The sequence below is a fragment of the Micromesistius poutassou genome, assembly GCF_964030765.1.
Source record: "Micromesistius poutassou genome assembly, chromosome: 24".
Taxonomy (NCBI): Eukaryota; Metazoa; Chordata; class Actinopteri; order Gadiformes; family Gadidae; genus Micromesistius; species Micromesistius poutassou.
Window position 1 is genome coordinate 5457316 of NC_140294.1, and position 20338 is coordinate 5477653.

At 46.0% G+C, this 20338-nt stretch overlaps 21 non-coding genes and 2 pseudogenes across 23 annotated transcripts in view; all 23 read left to right on the forward strand.

Moving 5' to 3' along the window:
• Positions 1-321: 321 nt before the first annotated feature.
• Positions 322-486, forward strand: LOC311370273 (U1 spliceosomal RNA). The gene has a single exon (XR_014640598.1). It is a non-coding gene; the product is annotated as a U1 spliceosomal RNA (small nuclear RNA).
• A 269-nt stretch (positions 487-755) lies between these two features.
• Positions 756-874, forward strand: LOC311370030 (5S ribosomal RNA). The gene has a single exon (XR_014640359.1). It is a non-coding gene; the product is annotated as a 5S ribosomal RNA (ribosomal RNA).
• An 878-nt stretch (positions 875-1752) lies between these two features.
• Positions 1753-1943, forward strand: LOC311370513 (U2 spliceosomal RNA). The gene has a single exon (XR_014640836.1). It is a non-coding gene; the product is annotated as a U2 spliceosomal RNA (small nuclear RNA).
• A 421-nt stretch (positions 1944-2364) lies between these two features.
• On the forward strand, positions 2365-2529 carry LOC311370274 (U1 spliceosomal RNA). The gene has a single exon (XR_014640599.1). It is a non-coding gene; the product is annotated as a U1 spliceosomal RNA (small nuclear RNA).
• Positions 2530-2798: 269 nt separating this feature from the next.
• Positions 2799-2917, forward strand: LOC311370031 (5S ribosomal RNA). The gene has a single exon (XR_014640360.1). It is a non-coding gene; the product is annotated as a 5S ribosomal RNA (ribosomal RNA).
• Positions 2918-3767: 850 nt separating this feature from the next.
• On the forward strand, positions 3768-3958 carry LOC311370514 (U2 spliceosomal RNA). Its single transcript, XR_014640837.1, has one exon. It is a non-coding gene; the product is annotated as a U2 spliceosomal RNA (small nuclear RNA).
• A 421-nt stretch (positions 3959-4379) lies between these two features.
• On the forward strand, positions 4380-4544 carry LOC311370276 (U1 spliceosomal RNA). The gene has a single exon (XR_014640601.1). It is a non-coding gene; the product is annotated as a U1 spliceosomal RNA (small nuclear RNA).
• A 269-nt stretch (positions 4545-4813) lies between these two features.
• LOC311370032 (5S ribosomal RNA) lies at positions 4814-4932 on the forward strand. Its single transcript, XR_014640361.1, has one exon. It is a non-coding gene; the product is annotated as a 5S ribosomal RNA (ribosomal RNA).
• Positions 4933-5796: 864 nt separating this feature from the next.
• LOC311369960 (U2 spliceosomal RNA) lies at positions 5797-5987 on the forward strand. The gene has a single exon (XR_014640292.1). It is a non-coding gene; the product is annotated as a U2 spliceosomal RNA (small nuclear RNA).
• Positions 5988-6408: 421 nt separating this feature from the next.
• On the forward strand, positions 6409-6573 carry LOC311370277 (U1 spliceosomal RNA). Its single transcript, XR_014640602.1, has one exon. It is a non-coding gene; the product is annotated as a U1 spliceosomal RNA (small nuclear RNA).
• Positions 6574-6842: 269 nt separating this feature from the next.
• LOC311370033 (5S ribosomal RNA) lies at positions 6843-6961 on the forward strand. The gene has a single exon (XR_014640362.1). It is a non-coding gene; the product is annotated as a 5S ribosomal RNA (ribosomal RNA).
• A 300-nt stretch (positions 6962-7261) lies between these two features.
• Positions 7262-7380, forward strand: LOC311370034 (5S ribosomal RNA). The gene has a single exon (XR_014640363.1). It is a non-coding gene; the product is annotated as a 5S ribosomal RNA (ribosomal RNA).
• Positions 7381-7680: 300 nt separating this feature from the next.
• LOC311370036 (5S ribosomal RNA) lies at positions 7681-7799 on the forward strand. The gene has a single exon (XR_014640365.1). It is a non-coding gene; the product is annotated as a 5S ribosomal RNA (ribosomal RNA).
• Positions 7800-8640: 841 nt separating this feature from the next.
• On the forward strand, positions 8641-8831 carry LOC311370515 (U2 spliceosomal RNA). Its single transcript, XR_014640838.1, has one exon. It is a non-coding gene; the product is annotated as a U2 spliceosomal RNA (small nuclear RNA).
• Positions 8832-9252: 421 nt separating this feature from the next.
• On the forward strand, positions 9253-9417 carry LOC311370399 (U1 spliceosomal RNA). Its single transcript, XR_014640723.1, has one exon. It is a non-coding gene; the product is annotated as a U1 spliceosomal RNA (small nuclear RNA).
• A 269-nt stretch (positions 9418-9686) lies between these two features.
• Positions 9687-9805, forward strand: LOC311370037 (5S ribosomal RNA). Its single transcript, XR_014640366.1, has one exon. It is a non-coding gene; the product is annotated as a 5S ribosomal RNA (ribosomal RNA).
• Positions 9806-15177: 5372 nt separating this feature from the next.
• Positions 15178-20338, forward strand: part of LOC311369801 — a 30945-nt pseudogene continuing 25784 nt past the window's right edge. Inside the window, exon 1 of the transcript in view lies at positions 15178-15817. The product of the transcript in view is annotated as an uncharacterized misc_RNA (transcript). The remainder of the gene's footprint in view (positions 15818-20338) is intronic.
• Positions 16339-16499, forward strand: LOC311369992 (U2 spliceosomal RNA; annotated as a pseudogene). The gene has a single exon.
• LOC311369978 (U2 spliceosomal RNA) lies at positions 17377-17567 on the forward strand. The gene has a single exon (XR_014640310.1). It is a non-coding gene; the product is annotated as a U2 spliceosomal RNA (small nuclear RNA).
• Positions 17989-18153, forward strand: LOC311370278 (U1 spliceosomal RNA). The gene has a single exon (XR_014640603.1). It is a non-coding gene; the product is annotated as a U1 spliceosomal RNA (small nuclear RNA).
• On the forward strand, positions 18423-18541 carry LOC311370039 (5S ribosomal RNA). Its single transcript, XR_014640368.1, has one exon. It is a non-coding gene; the product is annotated as a 5S ribosomal RNA (ribosomal RNA).
• On the forward strand, positions 19400-19590 carry LOC311370516 (U2 spliceosomal RNA). Its single transcript, XR_014640839.1, has one exon. It is a non-coding gene; the product is annotated as a U2 spliceosomal RNA (small nuclear RNA).
• LOC311370280 (U1 spliceosomal RNA) lies at positions 20012-20176 on the forward strand. The gene has a single exon (XR_014640605.1). It is a non-coding gene; the product is annotated as a U1 spliceosomal RNA (small nuclear RNA).

The window sequence follows — 20338 nt, forward strand, 5'->3', positions numbered from 1 at the left end:
TGAAAACGCACCATGAACATTTATTCCAACGGGATTCTGTTATAGGCTATGTATATATTTATATAAACAATAATACATTGTAGTGTTCAAATAACTCTGATCTCCAGGTTTGCTGTCGTTTTGCTTCCACCCACGCTGATTTCAGATGCAAGTTAAAAACGTGTGATCGGTGGTCTACAGTGTCTATACAGTCTAGACGTGCAGGAATGTTGCCAACACTTTGTGTTCCAGTGTATCTCGTCCCTTTGCTGAATGCTTTGCAACCGTCCCCCACGGGAGCACGCGTGGGCAACGTGTAGCCACCCTGAACGCTCACAACTCATACTTACCTGGCAAGGGAGATACCATGATCAAGAAGGTGGTTCACCCATAGCGAGGCTCAGCCATTGCACTGAGGCTGTTGCTGACCCGTGCGAATTCCCCAAATGTGGGAATCTCGATTGCATAATTTCTGGTAGTGGGGGACTGCGTTCGCGCTCTCCCCTGATTATGTTGTTCTAAAGAAAATACAGCTACGAATGCCTGCAATCGCACCCCAGGTGTTGGAGCGCTACGTTTCTTCAAACGTTTACACAAACGCATACGCAGTGTATTGCATTGCGTTTTTATACGGAGCTTTGAGTCTGGAATAACGTATTCCTTCATTCATCTATTCATTGTGGTATAACTAATCATTGTTTCTGTACAAGTGCGACCCCTGGCCCACTCCTAATGTGCTCCTGCGTATAAAAGCGTGTTTGGCGACGGGTAGAATTGCTTACGGCCATACCACCCTGAACACGCCCGATCTCGTCTGATCTCGGAAGCTAAGCAGGGTCGGGCCTGGTTAGTACTTGGATGGGAGACCGCCTGGGAATACCAGGTGCTGTAAGCTTTTTCTTTTCATCTCGAGCTTTTTGCCTGCAATTGTTTACCGTGGCCGGATCTTTACCGCCAACTGTTTGGGAGAATTGAAGCAACATACAGACACTGACAACGTCTCTCCAAAATCTTTTTGTGAAACACGCGGACAGTATAGTGAGACTGCCAGCAGGGAGCACCAGAGAGCTGCGACGAGAGCTCTACATTTCGACAACCTTCAGGCGCGCACACACACACACACGCGCACGCGCACACACACACACACACACACACACACACACACACACACACACACACACACACACACACAACAGAACATGATACCTGATATTATAACTTAGAGGATAGTGAAATATCAAAAACTATTCAATCGGATAATAATTGCGCTATCTGAGGATATTTGCCTACCTGTCGCTCATGAGGTCCGAGAAGAACTGAGCAGAATCTGGCTCTGTCCTGCTTATATTGCCTGTGAGTTCTGTTGGTAAGGCTGCCTGGGTTTGTGACGGCATAATGAGGAGAGCGTTCTTGGTCACCGGTTTATTCAGACGCGCCAGTGTGAGTTTATTGGGGCAGCGTAATGCATTCACTGCATGCTTTTCTGAATCAACGAGTTAAGTATCTCAGAATTATGGGATACGTTTTGATGGCAAATAAAAACGATGCTGTATTTTTCTGAATGAACCAGATAATCCCAAGAGAAGCTGCGTTAGCACAAATGATAAATAAACTCGTTTTTCAGGATAAATATAGTCTTGACAACACGCTATGTGTGGTGGACGCCTAGTGGTCCTTTTGAATTTGTATAGGCTGAGGCTGTTCTCGCTGTTAAACCGCCAAGCAGAGCGTCGTGTCTGGGAAGGTGGCCTCTAGGCCTGACCATGTGTGGGTATCGCTTCTCGGCCTTTTGGCTAAGATCAAGTGTAGTATCTGTTCTTATCAGTTTAATATCTGATACGTCCCCTACCCGGGGACCATATATTAAATTGATTTTTGGAACTTGGAGATGGAAAAGGGGCTTGCTCCGTCCACTCCACGCATCGACCTGGTATTGCAGTACCTCCAGGACCGGTGCACCCTCCTATGACTGTTCAAATCAAAAGGCATCTCCTGCTGATGCTACACCCGTCCGCGTTTGAGACAACAAAGTGACATGGATCATTTACAGTTTAAACGTGCGTATGAAAACGCACCATGAACATTTATTCCAACGGGATTCTGTTATAGGCTATGTATATATTTATATAAACAATAATACATTGTAGTGTTCAAATAACTCTGATCTCCAGGTTTGCTGTCGTTTTGCTTCCACCCACGCTGATTTCAGATGCAAGTTAAAAACGTGTGATCGGTGGTCTACAGTGTCTATACAGTCTAGACGTGCAGGAATGTTGCCAACACTTTGTGTTCCAGTGTATCTCGTCCCTTTGCAGAATGCTTTGCAACCGTCCCCCACGGGAGCACGCGTGGGCAACGTGTAGCCACCCTGAACGCTCACAACTCATACTTACCTGGCAAGGGAGATACCATGATCAAGAAGGTGGTTCACCCATAGCGAGGCTCAGCCATTGCACTGAGGCTGTTGCTGACCCGTGCGAATTCCCCAAATGTGGGAATCTCGATTGCATAATTTCTGGTAGTGGGGGACTGCGTTCGCGCTCTCCCCTGATTAGGTTGTTCTAAAGAAAAAACAGCTACGAATGCCTGCAATCGCACCCCAGGTGTTGGAGCGCTACGTTTCTTCAAACGTTTACACAAACGCATACGCAGTGTATTGCATTGCGTTTTTATACGGAGCTTTGAGTCTGGAATAACGTATTCCTTCATTCATCTATTCATTGTGGTATAACTAATCATTGTTTCTGTACAAGTGCGACCCCTGGCCCACTCCTAATGTGCTCCTGCGTATAAAAGCGTGTTTGGCGACGGGTAGAATTGCTTACGGCCATACCACCCTGAACACGCCCGATCTCGTCTGATCTCGGAAGCTAAGCAGGGTCGGGCCTGGTTAGTACTTGGATGGGAGACCGCCTGGGAATACCAGGTGCTGTAAGCTTTTTCTTTTCATCTCGAGCTTTTTGCCTGCAATTGTTTACCGTGGCCGGATCTTTACCGCCAACTGTTTGGGAGAATTGAAGCAACATACAGACACTGACAACGTCTCTCCAAAATCTTTTTGTGAAACACGCGGACAGTATAGTGAGACTGCCAGCAGGGAGCACCAGAGAGCTGCGACGAGAGCTCTACATTTCGACAACCTTCAGGCGCGCACACACACACACACACGCGCACGCGCACACACACACACACACACACACACACACAACAGAACATGATACCTGATATTATAACTTAGAGGATAGTGAAATATCAAAAACTATTCAATCGGATAATAATTGCGCTATCTGAGGATATTTGCCTACCTGTCGCTCATGAGGTCCGAGAAGAACTGAGCAGAATCTGGCTCTGTCCTGCTTATATTGCCTGTGAGTTCTGTTGGTAAGGCTGCCTGGGTTTGTGACGGCATAATGAGGAGAGCGTTCTTGGTCACCGGTTTATTCAGACGCGCCAGTGTGAGTTTATTGGGGCAGCGTAATGCATTCACTGCATGCTTTTCTGAATCAACGAGTTAAGTATCTCAGAATTATGGGATACGTTTTGATGGCAAATAAAAACGATGCTGTATTTTTCTGAATGAACCAGATAATCCCAAGAGAAGCTGCGTTAGCACAAATGATAAATAAACTCGTTTTTCAGGATAAATATAGTCTTGACAACACGCTATGTGTGGTGGACGCCTAGTGGTCCTTTTGAATTTGTATAGGCTGAGGCTGTTCTCGCTGTTAAACCGCCAAGCAGAGCGTCGTGTCTGGGAAGGTGGCCTCTAGGCCTGACCATGTGTGGGTATCGCTTCTCGGCCTTTTGGCTAAGATCAAGTGTAGTATCTGTTCTTATCAGTTTAATATCTGATACGTCCCCTACCCGGGGACCATATATTAAATTGATTTTTGGAACTTGGAGATGGAAAAGGGGCTTGCTCCGTCCACTCCACGCATCGACCTGGTATTGCAGTACCTCCAGGACCGGTGCACCCTCCTATGACTGTTCAAATCAAAAGGCATCTCCTGCTGATGCTACACCCGTCCGCGTTTGAGACAACAAAGTGACATGGATCATTTACAGTTTAAACGTGCGTATGAAAACGCACCATGAACATTTATTCCAACGGGATTCTGTTATAGGCTATGTATATATTCATATAAACAATAATACATTGTAGTGTTCAAATAACTCTGATCTCCAGGTTTGCTGTCGTTTTGCTTCCACCCACGCTGATTTCAGATGCAAGTTAAAAACGTGTGATCGGTGGTCTACAGTGTCTATACAGTCTAGACGTGCAGGAATGTTGCCAACACTTTGTGTTCCAGTGTATCTCGTCCCTTTGCTGAATGCTTTGCAACCGTCCCCCACGGGAGCACGCGTGGGCAACGTGTAGCCACCCTGAACGCTCACAACTCATACTTACCTGGCAAGGGAGATACCATGATCAAGAAGGTGGTTCACCCATAGCGAGGCTCAGCCATTGCACTGAGGCTGTTGCTGACCCGTGCGAATTCCCCAAATGTGGGAATCTCGATTGCATAATTTCTGGTAGTGGGGGACTGCGTTCGCGCTCTCCCCTGATTATGTTGTTCTAAAGAAAATACAGCTACGAATGCCTGCAATCGCACCCCAGGTGTTGGAGCGCTACGTTTCTTCAAACGTTTACACAAACGCATACGCAGTGTATTGCATTGCGTTTTTATACGGAGCTTTGAGTCTGGAATAACGTATTCCTTCATTCATCTATTCATTGTGGTATAACTAATCATTGTTTCTGTACAAGTGCGACCCCTGGCCCACTCCTAATGTGCTCCTGCGTATAAAAGCGTGTTTGGCGACGGGTAGAATTGCTTACGGCCATACCACCCTGAACACGCCCGATCTCGTCTGATCTCGGAAGCTAAGCAGGGTCGGGCCTGGTTAGTACTTGGATGGGAGACCGCCTGGGAATACCAGGTGCTGTAAGCTTTTTCTTTTCATCTCGAGCTTTTTGCCTGCAATTGTTTACCGTGGCCGGATCTTTACCGCCAACTGTTTGGGAGAATTGAAGCAACATACAGACACTGACAACGTCTCTCCAAAATCTTTTTGTGAAACACGCGGACAGTATAGTGAGACTGCCAGCAGGGAGCACCAGAGAGCTGCGACGAGAGCTCTACATTTCGACAACCTTCAGGCGCGCACACACACACACACGCGCACGCGCACACACACACACACACACACACACACACACACACACACACACACAACAGAACATGATACCTGATATTATAACTTAGAGGATAGTGAAATATCAAAAACTATTCAATCGGATAATAATTGCGCTATCTGAGGATATTTGCCTACCTGTCGCTCATGAGGTCCGAGAAGAACTGAGCAGAATCTGGCTCTGTCCTGCTTATATTGCCTGTGAGTTCTGTTGGTAAGGCTGCCTGGGTTTGTGACGGCATAATGAGGAGAGCGTTCTTGGTCACCGGTTTATTCAGACGCGCCAGTGTGAGTTTATTGGGGCAGCGTAATGCATTCACTGCATGCTTTTCTGAATCAACGAGTTAAGTATCTCAGAATTATGGGATACGTTTTGATGGCAAATAAAAACGATGCTGTATTTTTCTGAATGAACCAGATAATCCCAAGAGAAGCTGCGTTAGCACAAATGATAAATAAACTCGTTTTTCAGGATAAATATAGTCTTGACAACACGCTATGTGTGGTGGACGCCTAGTGGTCCTTTTGAATTTGTATAGGCTGAGGCTGTTCTCGCTGTTAAACCGCCAAGCAGAGCGTCGTGTCTGGGAAGGTGGCCTCTAGGCCTGACCATGTGTGGGTATCGCTTCTCGGCCTTTTGGCTAAGATCAAGTGTAGTATCTGTTCTTATCAGTTTAATATCTGATACGTCCCCTACCCGGGGACCATATATTAAATTGATTTTTGGAAATTGGAGATGGAAAAGGGGCTTGCTCCGTCCACTCCACGCATCGACCTGGTATTGCAGTACCTCCAGGACCGGTGCACCCTCCTATGACTGTTCAAATCAAAAGGCATCTCCTGCTGATGCTACACCCGTCCGCGTTTGAGACAACAAAGTGACATGGATCATTTACAGTTTAAACGTGCGTATGAAAACGCACCATGAACATTTATTCCAACGGGATTCTGTTATAGGCTATGTATATATTTATATAAACAATAATACATTGTAGTGTTCAAATAACTCTGATCTCCAGGTTTGCTGTCGTTTTGCTTCCACCCACGCTGATTTCAGATGCAAGTTAAAAACGTGTGATCGGTGGTCTACAGTGTCTATACAGTCTAGACGTGCAGGAATGTTGCCAACACTTTGTGTTCCAGTGTATCTCGTCCCTTTGCAGAATGCTTTGCAACCGTCCCCCACGGGAGCACGCGTGGGCAACGTGTAGCCACCCTGAACGCTCACAACTCATACTTACCTGGCAAGGGAGATACCATGATCAAGAAGGTGGTTCACCCATAGCGAGGCTCAGCCATTGCACTGAGGCTGTTGCTGACCCGTGCGAATTCCCCAAATGTGGGAATCTCGATTGCATAATTTCTGGTAGTGGGGGACTGCGTTCGCGCTCTCCCCTGATTATGTTGTTCTAAAGAAAAAACAGCTACGAATGCCTGCAATCGCACCCCAGGTGTTGGAGCGCTACGTTTCTTCAAACGTTTACACAAACGCATACGCAGTGTATTGCATTGCGTTTTTATACGGAGCTTTGAGTCTGGAATAACGTATTCCTTCATTCATCTATTCATTGTGGTATAACTAATCATTGTTTCTGTACAAGTGCGACCCCTGGCCCACTCCTAATGTGCTCCTGCGTATAAAAGCGTGTTTGGCGACGGGTAGAATTGCTTACGGCCATACCACCCTGAACACGCCCGATCTCGTCTGATCTCGGAAGCTAAGCAGGGTCGGGCCTGGTTAGTACTTGGATGGGAGACCGCCTGGGAATACCAGGTGCTGTAAGCTTTTTCTTTTCATCTCGAGCTTTTTGCCTGCAATTGTTTACCGTGGCCGGATCTTTACCGCCAACTGTTTGGGAGAATTGAAGCAACATACAGACACTGACAACGTCTCTCCAAAATCTTTTTGTGAAACACGCGGACAGTATAGTGAGACTTTACTGAGACTTTGAGTCTGGAATAACGTATTCCTTCATTCATCTATTCATTGTGGTATAACTAATCATTGTTTCTGTACAAGTGCGACCCCTGGCCCACTCCTAATGTGCTCCTGCGTATAAAAGCGTGTTTGGCGACGGGTAGAATTGCTTACGGCCATACCACCCTGAACACGCCCGATCTCGTCTGATCTCGGAAGCTAAGCAGGGTCGGGCCTGGTTAGTACTTGGATGGGAGACCGCCTGGGAATACCAGGTGCTGTAAGCTTTTTCTTTTCATCTCGAGCTTTTTGCCTGCAATTGTTTACCGTGGCCGGATCTTTACCGCCAACTGTTTGGGAGAATTGAAGCAACATACAGACACTGACAACGTCTCTCCAAAATCTTTTTGTGAAACACGCGGACAGTATAGTGAGACTTTACTGAGACTTTGAGTCTGGAATAACGTATTCCTTCATTCATCTATTCATTGTGGTATAACTAATCATTGTTTCTGTACAAGTGCGACCCCTGGCCCACTCCTAATGTGCTCCTGCGTATAAAACCGTGTTTGGCGACGGGTAGAATTGCTTACGGCCATACCACCCTGAACACGCCCGATCTCGTCTGATCTCGGAAGCTAAGCAGGGTCGGGCCTGGTTAGTACTTGGATGGGAGACCGCCTGGGAATACCAGGTGCTGTAAGCTTTTTCTTTTCATCTCGAGCTTTTTGCCTGCAATTGTTTACCGTGGCCGGATCTTTACCGCCAACTGTTTGGGAGAATTGAAGCAACATACAGACACTGACAACGTCTCTCCAAAATCTTTTTGTGAAACATGCGGACAGTATAGTGAGACTGCCAGCAGGGAGCACCAGAGAGCTGCGACGAGAGCTCTACATTTCGACAACCTTCAGGCGCGCACACACACACACACGCGCACGCACACACACACACACACACAACAGAACATGATACCTGATATTATAACTTAGAGGATAGTGAAATATCAAAAACTATTCAATCGGATAATAATTGCGCTATCTGAGGATATTTGCCTACCTGTCGCTCATGAGGTCCGAGAAGAACTGAGCAGAATCTGGCTCTGTCCTGCTCATATTGCATGTGAGTTCTGTTGGTAAGGCTGCCTGGGTTTGTGACGGCATAATGAGGAGAGCGTTCTTGGTCACCGGTTTATTCAGACGCGCCAGTGTGAGTTTATTGGGGCAGCGTAATGCATTCACTGCATGCTTTTCTGAATCAACGACTTATGTATCTCAGAATTATGGGATACGTTTTGATGGCAAATAAAAACGATGCTGTATTTTTCTGAATGAACCAGATAATCCCAAGAGAAGCCGCGTTAGCACAAATGATAAATAAACTCGTTTAGGTTTTCAGGATAAATATAGTCTTGACAACACGCTATGTGTGGTGGACGCCTAGTGGTCCTTTTGAATTTGTATAGGCTGAGGCTGTTCTCGCTGTTAAACCGCCAAGCAGAGCGTCGTGTCTGGGAAGGTGGCCTCTAGGCCTGACCATGTGTGGGTATCGCTTCTCGGCCTTTTGGCTAAGATCAAGTGTAGTATCTGTTCTTATCAGTTTAATATCTGATACGTCCCCTACCCGGGGACCATATATTAAATTGATTTTTGGAACTTGGAGATGGAAAAGGGGCTTGCTCCGTCCACTCCACGCATCGACCTGGTATTGCAGTACCTCCAGGACCGGTGCACCCTCCTATGACTGTTCAAAACAAAAGGCATCTCCTGCTGATGCTAGACCCGTCCGCGTTTGAGTCAACAAAGTGACATGGATCATGTACAGTTTAAACGTGCGTGTGAAAACGAACCATGAACATTTATTCCAACGGGATTATGTTATAGGCTATGTATATATTCATATAAACAATAATACATTGTAGTGTTCAAATAACTCTGATCTCCAGGTTTGCTGTCGTTTTGCTTCCACCCACGCTGATTTCAGATGCAAGTTAAAAACGTGTGATCGGTGGTCTACAGTGTCTATACAGTCTAGACGTGCAGGAATGTTGCCAACACTTTGTGTTCCAGTGTATCTCGTCCCTTTGCTGAATGCTTTGCAACCGTCCCCCACGGGAGCACGCGTGGGCAACGTGTAGCCACCCTGAACGCTCACAACTCATACTTACCTGGCAAGGGAGATACCATGATCAAGAAGGTGGTTCACCCATAGCGAGGCTCAGCCATTGCACTGAGGCTGTTGCTGACCCGTGCGAATTCCCCAAATGTGGGAATCTCGATTGCATATTTTCTGGTAGTGGGGGACTGCGTTCGCGCTCTCCCCTGATTATGTTGTTCTAAAGAAAAAACAGCTACGAATGCCTGCAATCGCACCCCAGGTGTTGGAGCGCTACGTTTCTTCAAACGTTTACACAAACGCATACGCAGTGTATTGCATTGCGTTTTTATACGGAGCTTTGAGTCTGGAATAACGTATTCCTTCATTCATCTATTCATTGTGGTATAACTAATCATTGTTTCTGTACAAGTGCGACCCCTGGCCCACTCCTAATGTGCTCCTGCGTATAAAAGCGTGTTTGGCGACGGGTAGAATTGCTTACGGCCATACCACCCTGAACACGCCCGATCTCGTCTGATCTCGGAAGCTAAGCAGGGTCGGGCCTGGTTAGTACTTGGATGGGAGACCGCCTGGGAATACCAGGTGCTGTAAGCTTTTTCTTTTCATCTCGAGCTTTTTGCCTGCAATTGTTTACCGTGGCCGGATCTTTACCGCCAACTGTTTGGGAGAATTGAAGCAACATACAGACACTGACAACGTCTCTCCAAAATCTTTTTGTGAAACACGCGGACAGTATAGTGAGACTGCCAGCAGGGAGCACCAGAGAGCTGCGACGAGAGCTCTACATTTCGACAACCTTCAGGCGCGCACACACACACACACACACACACACACACACACACACACACACACACACACACACACACACACACACACACACACACACACACACACACACACACACACACACACACAACAGAAAACATGATACCTGATATTATAACTTAGAGGATAGTGAAATATCAAAATATTCAATCGGATAATAATTGCGCTATCTGAGGATATTTGCCTACCTGTCGCTCATGAGGTCCGAGAAGAACTGAGCAGAATCTGGCTCTGTCCTGCTTATATTGCATGTGAGTTCTGTTGGTAAGGCTGCCTGGGTTTGTGACGGCATAATGAGGAGAGCGTTCTTGGTCACCGGTTTATTCAGTTTATTGGGGCAGCGTAATGCATTCACTGCATGCTTTTCTGAATCAACGAGTTAAGTATCTCAGAATTATGGGATACGTTTTGATGGCAAATAAAAACGATGCTGTATTTTTCTGAATGAACCAGATAATCCCAAGAGAAGCTGCGTTAGCACAAATGATAAATAAACTCGTTTAGTTTTTCAGGATAAATATAGTCTTGACAACACGCTATGTGTGGTGGACGCCTAGTGGTCCTTTTGAATTTGTATAGGCTGAGGCTGTTCTCGCTGTTAAACCGCCAAGCAGAGCGTCGTGTCTGGGAAGGTGGCCTCTAGGCCTGACCATGTGTGGGTATCGCTTCTCGGCCTTTTGGCTAAGACAGTGATCACCTCAATTGGCTGTCTATATATTGTCTTCATTGTGGCAATTATATAGCAGTTGTGGAGGAAAGTATTTCATTTTCTAGATGAACTAGGGTGGACAACGTATCGGTTTAAACCCATCATCAAGAAATCCATTGTCCAGGTCGTTTGCGATAAGGTAAGTGGATTTTATTGTTGTGTTGGTACTCACTGGTTTCTTTTAATATATCTTTGATTTTTAGTTTTTACTGTTTTTAAGCACATGGTGTCTCCGCCATGTCGGTTAACCATACCGGTATGAGGAGGCACCATAGTGTACGTTTTAAGTTCAAATCATTGAATGGATCATTGATACAGATCTCACGGCTAGATTTCTCAAGAAAGCACATCCAAGGAATCCTGAAGTTTAAAGCAAAGGACCTCAACTGTATTCTTACTCTGCCCTTTAACAAAGGATTCGATGTGAGCTTCCTTTCCGCAACAACCCTGAAAGAATTTTGGACACGCTACGACACGGTAAAAGACCAGTTTTCAGCATTTGAAGTGGAGGGACTAAATGACGACTCCATTAAAACGGTAATCGTCAGGATGTTCAATGAAACTGTAAATGCTGATGATATCTGTATATGGCTGGCAAGATACTGCACTGTGAGGGCCCAGGCCACCAAGGTGAGAGATGAGGACGGCATCTGGAACTGTGCATGGAGGGTCCCCATACAACAATGGCGGGACCCAAACGGTTTCCAGGGCCTGAAACATCTCCCATCCATGATGGTTCTTGGAGAGAACAGGGGCTACATTCACTACCAGGGACAGCCCAAGCTCTGCCGCAAGTGTGGTGAGCAAGGGCACCTGGCAGAAGCGTGTGCCAAGGTTGTTTGCGGCAAATGTAGAGAAGTTGGACACTCTTTCGAAGAGTGTACCAATGGCAGGAAATGCAACCTCTGTGGAGACTCAAACCATCTCTTCAGAGATTGCCCGAAATCCTTTGCTAACAAAGTAAAACAAAATGCAAAGAAAATGGCTGACGAGAGTGCACAAACAATTCGAGACACCAGGCTGGAAAAATCAAATCTCCCGCCAAACGCAGTGATTGGGGGAGAGGCGGCAGAAGGGGAGGGGCCTGAGATTGCCCCACCAAGTGGTGGGGCAATAGAAGGTGGTGGAGACCAGGCAGCAGGCGGATCTGAGTCGGGTTCCACTTCAGACTCTGACGAAACCGGGAGTCTGGTAACAGTCGGCCAGGGGGAAGAGTCTGAAGTGGAATCCGACGAAGCCTCCCTCCCTGGAGCCCAGCCTGGTAAGAGAACAGTGTCAGAGTTGTCCTCTGAGACCGAAGGAGCCTCAGAGAAAAGGGGAAGAGCTGGCTCCTCAGACAGTCGTTCTGTGGAGGACGCCAGAGTCTTCCCCAACAACCCTCCCAACACTCTCTCTTTTTTAAATATTGCACTGCAATCAACCCCAAAGGACTCAGTTTTTGACCGAACTAGAGTCTGGGAGGGAAATGAAGCAGAAAACCTTTACTCATCCCCTATTGAGATAAAGGGAGAGCTTCATTCACAAAGCATTGGATGACCTTTTTAAATGGTTTTAAACCCAGACCGTTTTATTTAGTCTTTTAATGCAAGGCTGTCACTTTTTTACAATAATCATGGTGCTCACTGTATCTACACTAAACGTAAGAAGTGTGAAATCAGCAGTAAGAGCACAAACGATTTTATCCTTTCTTAACAATTTTAAGTCAGATGTGTTTTTACTCCAAGAATGTGCGCTACCGTTTTTAAACCACTACAAGAGATGGGAGGAGAAATGGCCACAAAGATCCTTATGGAGCGGGTCAAACGAAAACAAAAACGACGGGGTGGCCATTTTAATTAAGAACCCCTCCATCCTGGTGAAGGGCAGCACTGTGGTGAGAGACGGAAGGGCACTTTTAGCACACTTGACTTTTATGGGAAGGGATTTTAATCTCTTAAACATTTATGGTTTTAACAACAAAAATGACAGACATGACCTTTTACAAGACCTGCAGCCCCACATGCTAGGCAGAGTGCCATTAGTTTTAGGGGGAGATTTTAATTGTATTTTAACAAGGAGCGATCGGAGAGGAGCGGGGGAAGATTTTAGAGTAGACAAGACGTCGGTTTTATTGAAGGCTCAGTGCAGGGATTTTAAACTGAAAGACTGTTTTAAAACCTTGCATCCAAGAGAGGAGGGCTTCACCTGGTTCAGTAGTGATGGTTCCAGAGCCTCTCGAATAGACTATATTTTTACCAGAGACTGCCCGCCAACCGATGCTAGATTAACCCCTGTTTTCTTTTCTGATCACGCCATGCTCTCCTGCACCCTTTCACTCCCCTCAGGTGAGACAAAAGGTAGTGGTCTGTGGAAACTGAATTGCTCCCTGATAGAAGATATAGATTTAGCCAGTCAGTACAGGGAGCAATTCAGTCAATGGCAGACCCTCCAAGACTTGTACGAAACACGCGCACACTGGTGGGAAATGGTGAAGGGAAAGACAAAGACTTTTTTTAGAAAGGCAGGGATAAAACAAAAAAAACAGGAAAATAGATGCATGGTGGGGCTGCAGAAAAGACTACAACGCTATTTTAAATTAAGACAACAAGGTTTCGACTACAATAATGAAATAAGAGAGGTAAAAGCACAAATGTCGGTTTTAGCAGAAATGAAAAGCAAGGGTATTATAATCAGAAGTAAAGAAAGAGACATAGAAGAAGGGGAGAAATGTACCCGATATTTCTTTAAAAAAATTATAAACAGCGGGGAGGGTATCTTTAAATTAAAAAAGAAAAATGGGACACACACTGAAACGCAAGATGAAATTATGGAGGAAATAGAGTCCTACTATAGAGAGCTGTATAATGAAAAACGTATAGAAGAAAAAACAAAAGAGGAGATCCTGAATAATATACAAAAGAAAATCGGTGAAAGTACGTTTTTAACCCGGGATTTTAACCTTTTAGAACTTTTCAATTGTTTGTCGAGTTTTAAGAGGGGTAAATCGCCGGGGGAAGATGGGCTTCCAATCGAATTTTATCGGACATTCTGGGACATTTTAGCAACCGACTTGTTGACTGTTTTTAAGGAATTCCAAGGACTAGGCCGACTACCAGACAGCTTTAGATCAGGGATAGTAAAACTATTACACAAAAAAGACGACAAGACTGACCTAAAGAACTGGAGACCAATTACCCTTTTAAACGTCGACTGTAAACTTTTTAGCAAACTTTTAGCCAACAGAATGTCTGTTGTTTTAGGGGATGTAATCCACCCGGATCAAACCTGTGGCATACCGGGGAGAAAGATCACCGACAGCCTAGTACTGATTAGAGACACCATCTGTTATGCGAGAAACAGAAATATTAGACTAGTAGTCCTAAATTTAGATTTTGAGAAAGCTTTTGATCGGGTCTCGCACCAGTACCTATTCCAGGTACTGCAAAAAATGGGTTTTCCACAAAGGTATGTAGAGTGGGTGGGATTGCTGTATCGGGACATCACCAGCAAATTTCTTGTTAATGGGCAACTTACAAAAGCAGTAGACTTGCGCTGCGGTGTCCGTCAGGGTTGTCCGTTATCTGCTCTCCTCTACGTGGCGTGCATAGAACCACTAGCCCAGGTATTGAGAAGGGACCCATGGATTAAAGGGGTGGGCATACCGGGAAGCGGGGGACTTTTTAGCAAGTGTGTTTTATATATGGACGACGTCAACATTTTATGTACGGACCTTTCTTCTCTACAGAGGGCACTGGACTTGACCGACTCATACGGACTGGCCTCTGGGTCCAAACTCAACCGAGAGAAGACCCAAGCCCTTTTTTATGGACCATGGACGGTGACCGAGACGACTGGACTCCCCCTGACCATTAAACAGACCGACTTAAAGATACTCGGGGTAAAATTTGACAGGGAGGGGGAGGGTACTGAAAATTGGCCGAACATGGTAGGGAAAGTGAGGCAGAGACTGGGATACTGGGGACTTAGAGGACTAACAATGGAAGGAAAGGTTTTAATCATTAAATCAGTGATTTTACCTTTGCTTTTATTGGTCTGCTCTGTTTTTATTCCACCCCGCAGAGTGCTTTTAGACCTGGAACGGGCAGTCTTTTACTTCCTGTGGGGGTCCAAGTGGGAACGACTAAAAAGAGATGAAATGAAGAAAACAAAAGAAAAAGGGGGGAAAGGAGTCCCAGACCTCCACCTGTTTCTAGGAAGCCGATACGTAGCTCTACACATGAAAAATGCAATGGCCCCATCCAGCCAAAGCAAAACTGTGGCAATGACACGCTTCTGGATGGGGTCCTATTTAAAAAAGTTCCCATTTTATATATCAGACCATAGGACGCCAGTATCTTTTCACCTGCCCCAGTCCTATGCTTTTATTAAGACCTTTTTAAAAAAATGTAACCTCGAAAATGAGGAGCAAAAAGTCTTGGAGAGCCATCACTTAATGATTGCGGTAGTGCAGGAGCGCGAACCATTTAGTCCAGTGCGCGGGCTGGCACTCGGCGAGCCCGCAACTGTTTGGAAAAATGTGAACCATCCTGCCCTCCCCAACAGACTCCGGGACCTGTCATGGATGATCGCTCATGAGATCCTCCCGGTCAGAGCCGTCATGCACTCCCGGGGCATGGCCGTATCCGCAACTTGCCCCCGACCAGGTTGTGGCGCGCCTGAGTCGGTGAGGCACCTGCTCTGGGAGTGCAGCGCTGCTAGAGACCAGTGGGCAACGGCCGGCCCCCTACAATTCCCATACTTACCAGCAGGGGAGGTCCTGACAGCCCAGTTGGTGCTGTATGGGGTAAGCCCAAATACTGCAGTGGAATTCCCCAGGCAGTGGCTTACCCTAGCCGCCATAAAAGACGCCATATGGACCTCCAGAAACCTGCTGGTAAGCAAGCACAAGCAGATCCCCCCCTTGGCTGTGCTCCGGATGGCCGCAGCAACGGTCAAAGTGGCCGTCGCTGCTGGCGGCAGGCCTAGGACACAGCCAGCAGAAGAAAACGCCTCTGTGCCCATTCGGAGGAGGGAGCCGGAGCCACGCGCAGAAAGGTCGAGGCAGCGGCGGCCTGGCTCTCCGGGAGAGGCAGGTGGGAAGGAGCAGAAGGGGGAGGAGATCCGCTGAGCGACAGGTTCCGAGAGACCAACGCTGTTGGGGAGAGCAGGATGTGGTACTCTGTTTTTAATGGTTTTATTGGTTTTAACAGGTTCCTCCCGTTCCTGCACAGCAATATTTTAGTGGTGGTTTTTTTAAGCAACAATGTTTTGTTTTGTTTTTTTTGTTTTTTTGGGTTTTCTTTTTACGAAACAACAAACTCATGTATATTATTGTATTTATTCATTTAAAACAAATTCAGTTTTATTTCTTTTAAAAACTGACTGTTCAATTCCTTGTTGTTTAGTTTAAAGTGTATATGTATGTATGTATGTATGTATGTGTGTGTGTATGTGTATATATATATATATATATATATATATATATATATGTGTGTGTGCGTGTATGTGTGTGTGTATATATATACATATATTTTATTGTGTATGCCCTTGAAACACTGAAACAAACTGCATAATATGTAATGTGACCGCTACGATGCAGTAACCTGTGTCAATAAACTTTTTTCTCATAAAAAAAAAATCTGTTCTTATCAGTTTAATATCTGATACGTCCCCTACCCGGGGACCATATATTAAATTGATTTTCTTCTTTACCGCCAACTGTTTGGGAGAATTGAAGCAACATACAGACACTGACAACGTCTCTCCAAAATCTTTTTGTGAAACACGCGGACAGTATAGTGAGACTGCCAGCAGGGAGCACCAGAGAGCTGCGACGAGAGCTCTACATTTCGACAACCTTCAGGCGCGCACACACACACACACACACACACACACACACACACACACACACACACACACACACACACACACACACACACACACACACACACACACACACACACACACACACACACACACACACACACACACACACACACACACACACACACACACACACACACACACACACACACACACACACACACACACACACACACACACACAACAGAACATGATACCTGATATTATAACTTAGAGGATAGTGAAATATCAAAAACTATTCAATCGGATAATAATTGCGCTATCTGAGGATATTTGCCTACCTGTCGCTCATGAGGTCCGAGAAGAACTGAGCAGAATCTGGCTCTGTCCTGCTTATATTGCATGTGAGTTCTGTTGGTAAGGCTGCCTGGGTTTGTGACGGCATAATGAGGAGAGCGTTCTTGGTCACCGGTTTATTCAGACGCGCCAGTGTGAGTTTATTGGGGCAGCGTAATGCATTCACTGCATGCTTTTCTGAATCAACGAGTTAAGTATCTCAGAATTATGGGATACGTTTTGATGGCAAATAAAAACGATGCTGTATTTTTCTGAATGAACCAGATAATCCCAAGAGAAGCTGCGTTAGCACAAATGATAAATAAACTCGTTTAGTTTTTCAGGATAAATATAGTCTTGACAACACGCTATGTGTGGTGGACGCCTAGTGGTCCTTTTGAATTTGTATAGGCTGAGGCTGTTCTCGCTGTTAAACCGCCAAGCAGAGCGTCGTGTCTGGGAAGGTGGCCTCTAGGCCTGACCATGTGTGGGTATCGCTTCTCGGCCTTTTGGCTAAGATCAAGTGTAGTATCTGTTCTTATCAGTTTAATATCTGATACGTCCCCTACCCGGGGACCATATATTAAATTGACTTTTGGAACTTGGAGATGGAAAAGGGGCTTGCTCCGTCCACTCCACGCATCGACCTGGTATTGCAGTACCTCCAGGACCGGTGCACCCTCCTATGACTGTTCAAATCAAAAGGCATCTCCTGCTGATGCTACACCCGTCCGCGTTTGAGACAACAAAGTGACATGGATCATTTATAGTTTAAACGTGCGTATGAAAACGCACCATGAACATTTATTCCAACGGGATTCTGTTATAGGCTATGTATATATTTATATAAACAATAATACATTGTAGTGTTCAAATAACTCTGATCTCCAGGTTTGCTGTCGTTTTGCTTCCACCCACGCTGATTTCAGATGCAAGTTAAAAACGTGTGATCGGTGGTCTACAGTGTCTATACAGTCTAGACGTGCAGGAATGTTGCCAACACTTTGTGTTCCAGTGTATCTCGTCCCTTTGCAGAATGCTTTGCAACCGTCCCCCACGGGAGCACGCGTGGGCAACGTGTAGCCACCCTGAACGCTCACAACTCATACTTACCTGGCAAGGGAGATACCATGATCAAGAAGGTGGTTCACCCATAGCGAGGCTCAGCCATTGCACTGAGGCTGTTGCTGACCCGTGCGAATTCCCCAAATGTGGGAATCTCGATTGCATAATTTCTGGTAGTGGGGGACTGCGTTCGCGCTCTCCCCTGATTAGGTTGTTCTAAAGAAAAAACAGCTACGAATGCCTGCAATCGCACCCCAGGTGTTGGAGCGCTACGTTTCTTCAAACGTTTACACAAACGCATACGCAGTGTATTGCATTGCGTTTTTATACGGAGCTTTGAGTCTGGAATAACGTATTCCTTCATTCATCTATTCATTGTGGTATAACTAATCATTGTTTCTGTACAAGTGCGACCCCTGGCCCACTCCTAATGTGCTCCTGCGTATAAAAGCGTGTTTGGCGACGGGTAGAAATGCTTACGGCCATACCACCCTGAACACGCCCGATCTCGTCTGATCTCGGAAGCTAAGCAGGGTCGGGCCTGGTTAGTACTTGGATGGGAGACCGCCTGGGAATACCAGGTGCTGTAAGCTTTTTCTTTTCATCTCGAGCTTTTTGCCTGCAATTGTTTACCGTGGCCGGATCTTTACCGCCAACTGTTTGGGAGAATTGAAGCAACATACAGACACTGACAACGTCTCTCCAAAATCTTTTTGTGAAACACGCGGACAGTATAGTGAGACTGCCAGCAGGGAGCACCAGAGAGCTGCGACGAGAGCTCTACATTTCGACAACCTTCAGGCGCGCACACACACACACACGCGCACGCGCACACACACACACACACACACACACACACACACACACACAACAGAACATGATACCTGATATTATAACTTAGAGGATAGTGAAATATCAAAAACTATTCAATCGGATAATAATTGCGCTATCTGAGGATATTTGCCTACCTGTCGCTCATGAGGTCCGAGAAGAACTGAGCAGAATCTGGCTCTGTCCTGCTTATATTGCCTGTGAGTTCTGTTGGTAAGGCTGCCTGGGTTTGTGACGGCATAATGAGGAGAGCGTTCTTGGTCACCGGTTTATTCAGACGCGCCAGTGTGAGTTTATTGGGGCAGCGTAATGCATTCACTGCATGCTTTTCTGAATCAACGAGTTAAGTATCTCAGAATTATGGGATACGTTTTGATGGCAAATAAAAACGATGCTGTATTTTTCTGAATGAACCAGATAATCCCAAGAGAAGCTGCGTTAGCACAAATGATAAATAAACTCGTTTTTCAGGATAAATATAGTCTTGACAACACGCTATGTGTGGTGGACGCCTAGTGGTCCTTTTGAATTTGTATAGGCTGAGGCTGTTCTCGCTGTTAAACCGCCAAGCAGAGCGTCGTGTCTGGGAAGGTGGCCTCTAGGCCTGACCATGTGTGGGTATCGCTTCTCGGCCTTTTGGCTAAGATCAAGTGTAGTATCTGTTCTTATCAGTTTAATATCTGATACGTCCCCTACCCGGGGACCATATATTAAATTGATTTTTGGAACTTGGAGATGGAAAAGGGGCTTGCTCCGTCCACTCCACGCATCGACCTGGTATTGCAGTACCTCCAGGACCGGTGCACCCTCCTATGACTGTTCAAATCAAAAGGCATCTCCTGCTGATGCTAGACCCGTCCGCGTTTGAGACAACAAAGTGACATGGATCATTTACAGTTTAAACGTGCGTATGAAAACGCACCATGAACATTTATTCCAACGGGATTCTGTTATAGGCTATGTATATATTTATATAAACAATAATACATTGTAGTGTTCAAATAACTCTGATCTCCAGGTTTGCTGTCGTTTTGCTTCCACCCACGCTGATTTCAGATGCAAGTTAAAAACGTGTGATCGGTGGTCTACAGTGTCTATACAGTCTAGACGTGCAGGAATGTTGCCAACACTTTGTGTTCCAGTGTATCTCGTCCCTTTGCAGAATGCTTTGCAACCGTCCCCCACGGGAGCACGCGTGGGCAACGTGTAGCCACCCTGAACGCTCACAACTCATACTTACCTGGCAAGGGAGATACCATGATCAAGAAGGTGGTTCACCCATAGCGAGGCTCAGCCATTGCACTGAGGCTGTTGCTGACCCGTGCGAATTCCCCAAATGTGGGAATCTCGATTGCATAATTTCTGGTAGTGGGGGACTGCGTTCGCGCTCTCCCCTGATTATGTTGTTCTAAAGAAAAAACAGCTACGAATGCCTGCAATCGCACCCCAGGTGTTGGAGCGCTACGTTTCTTCAAACGTTTACACAAACGCATACGCAGTGTATTGCATTGCGTTTTTATACGGAGCTTTGAGTCTGGAATAACGTATTCCTTCATTCA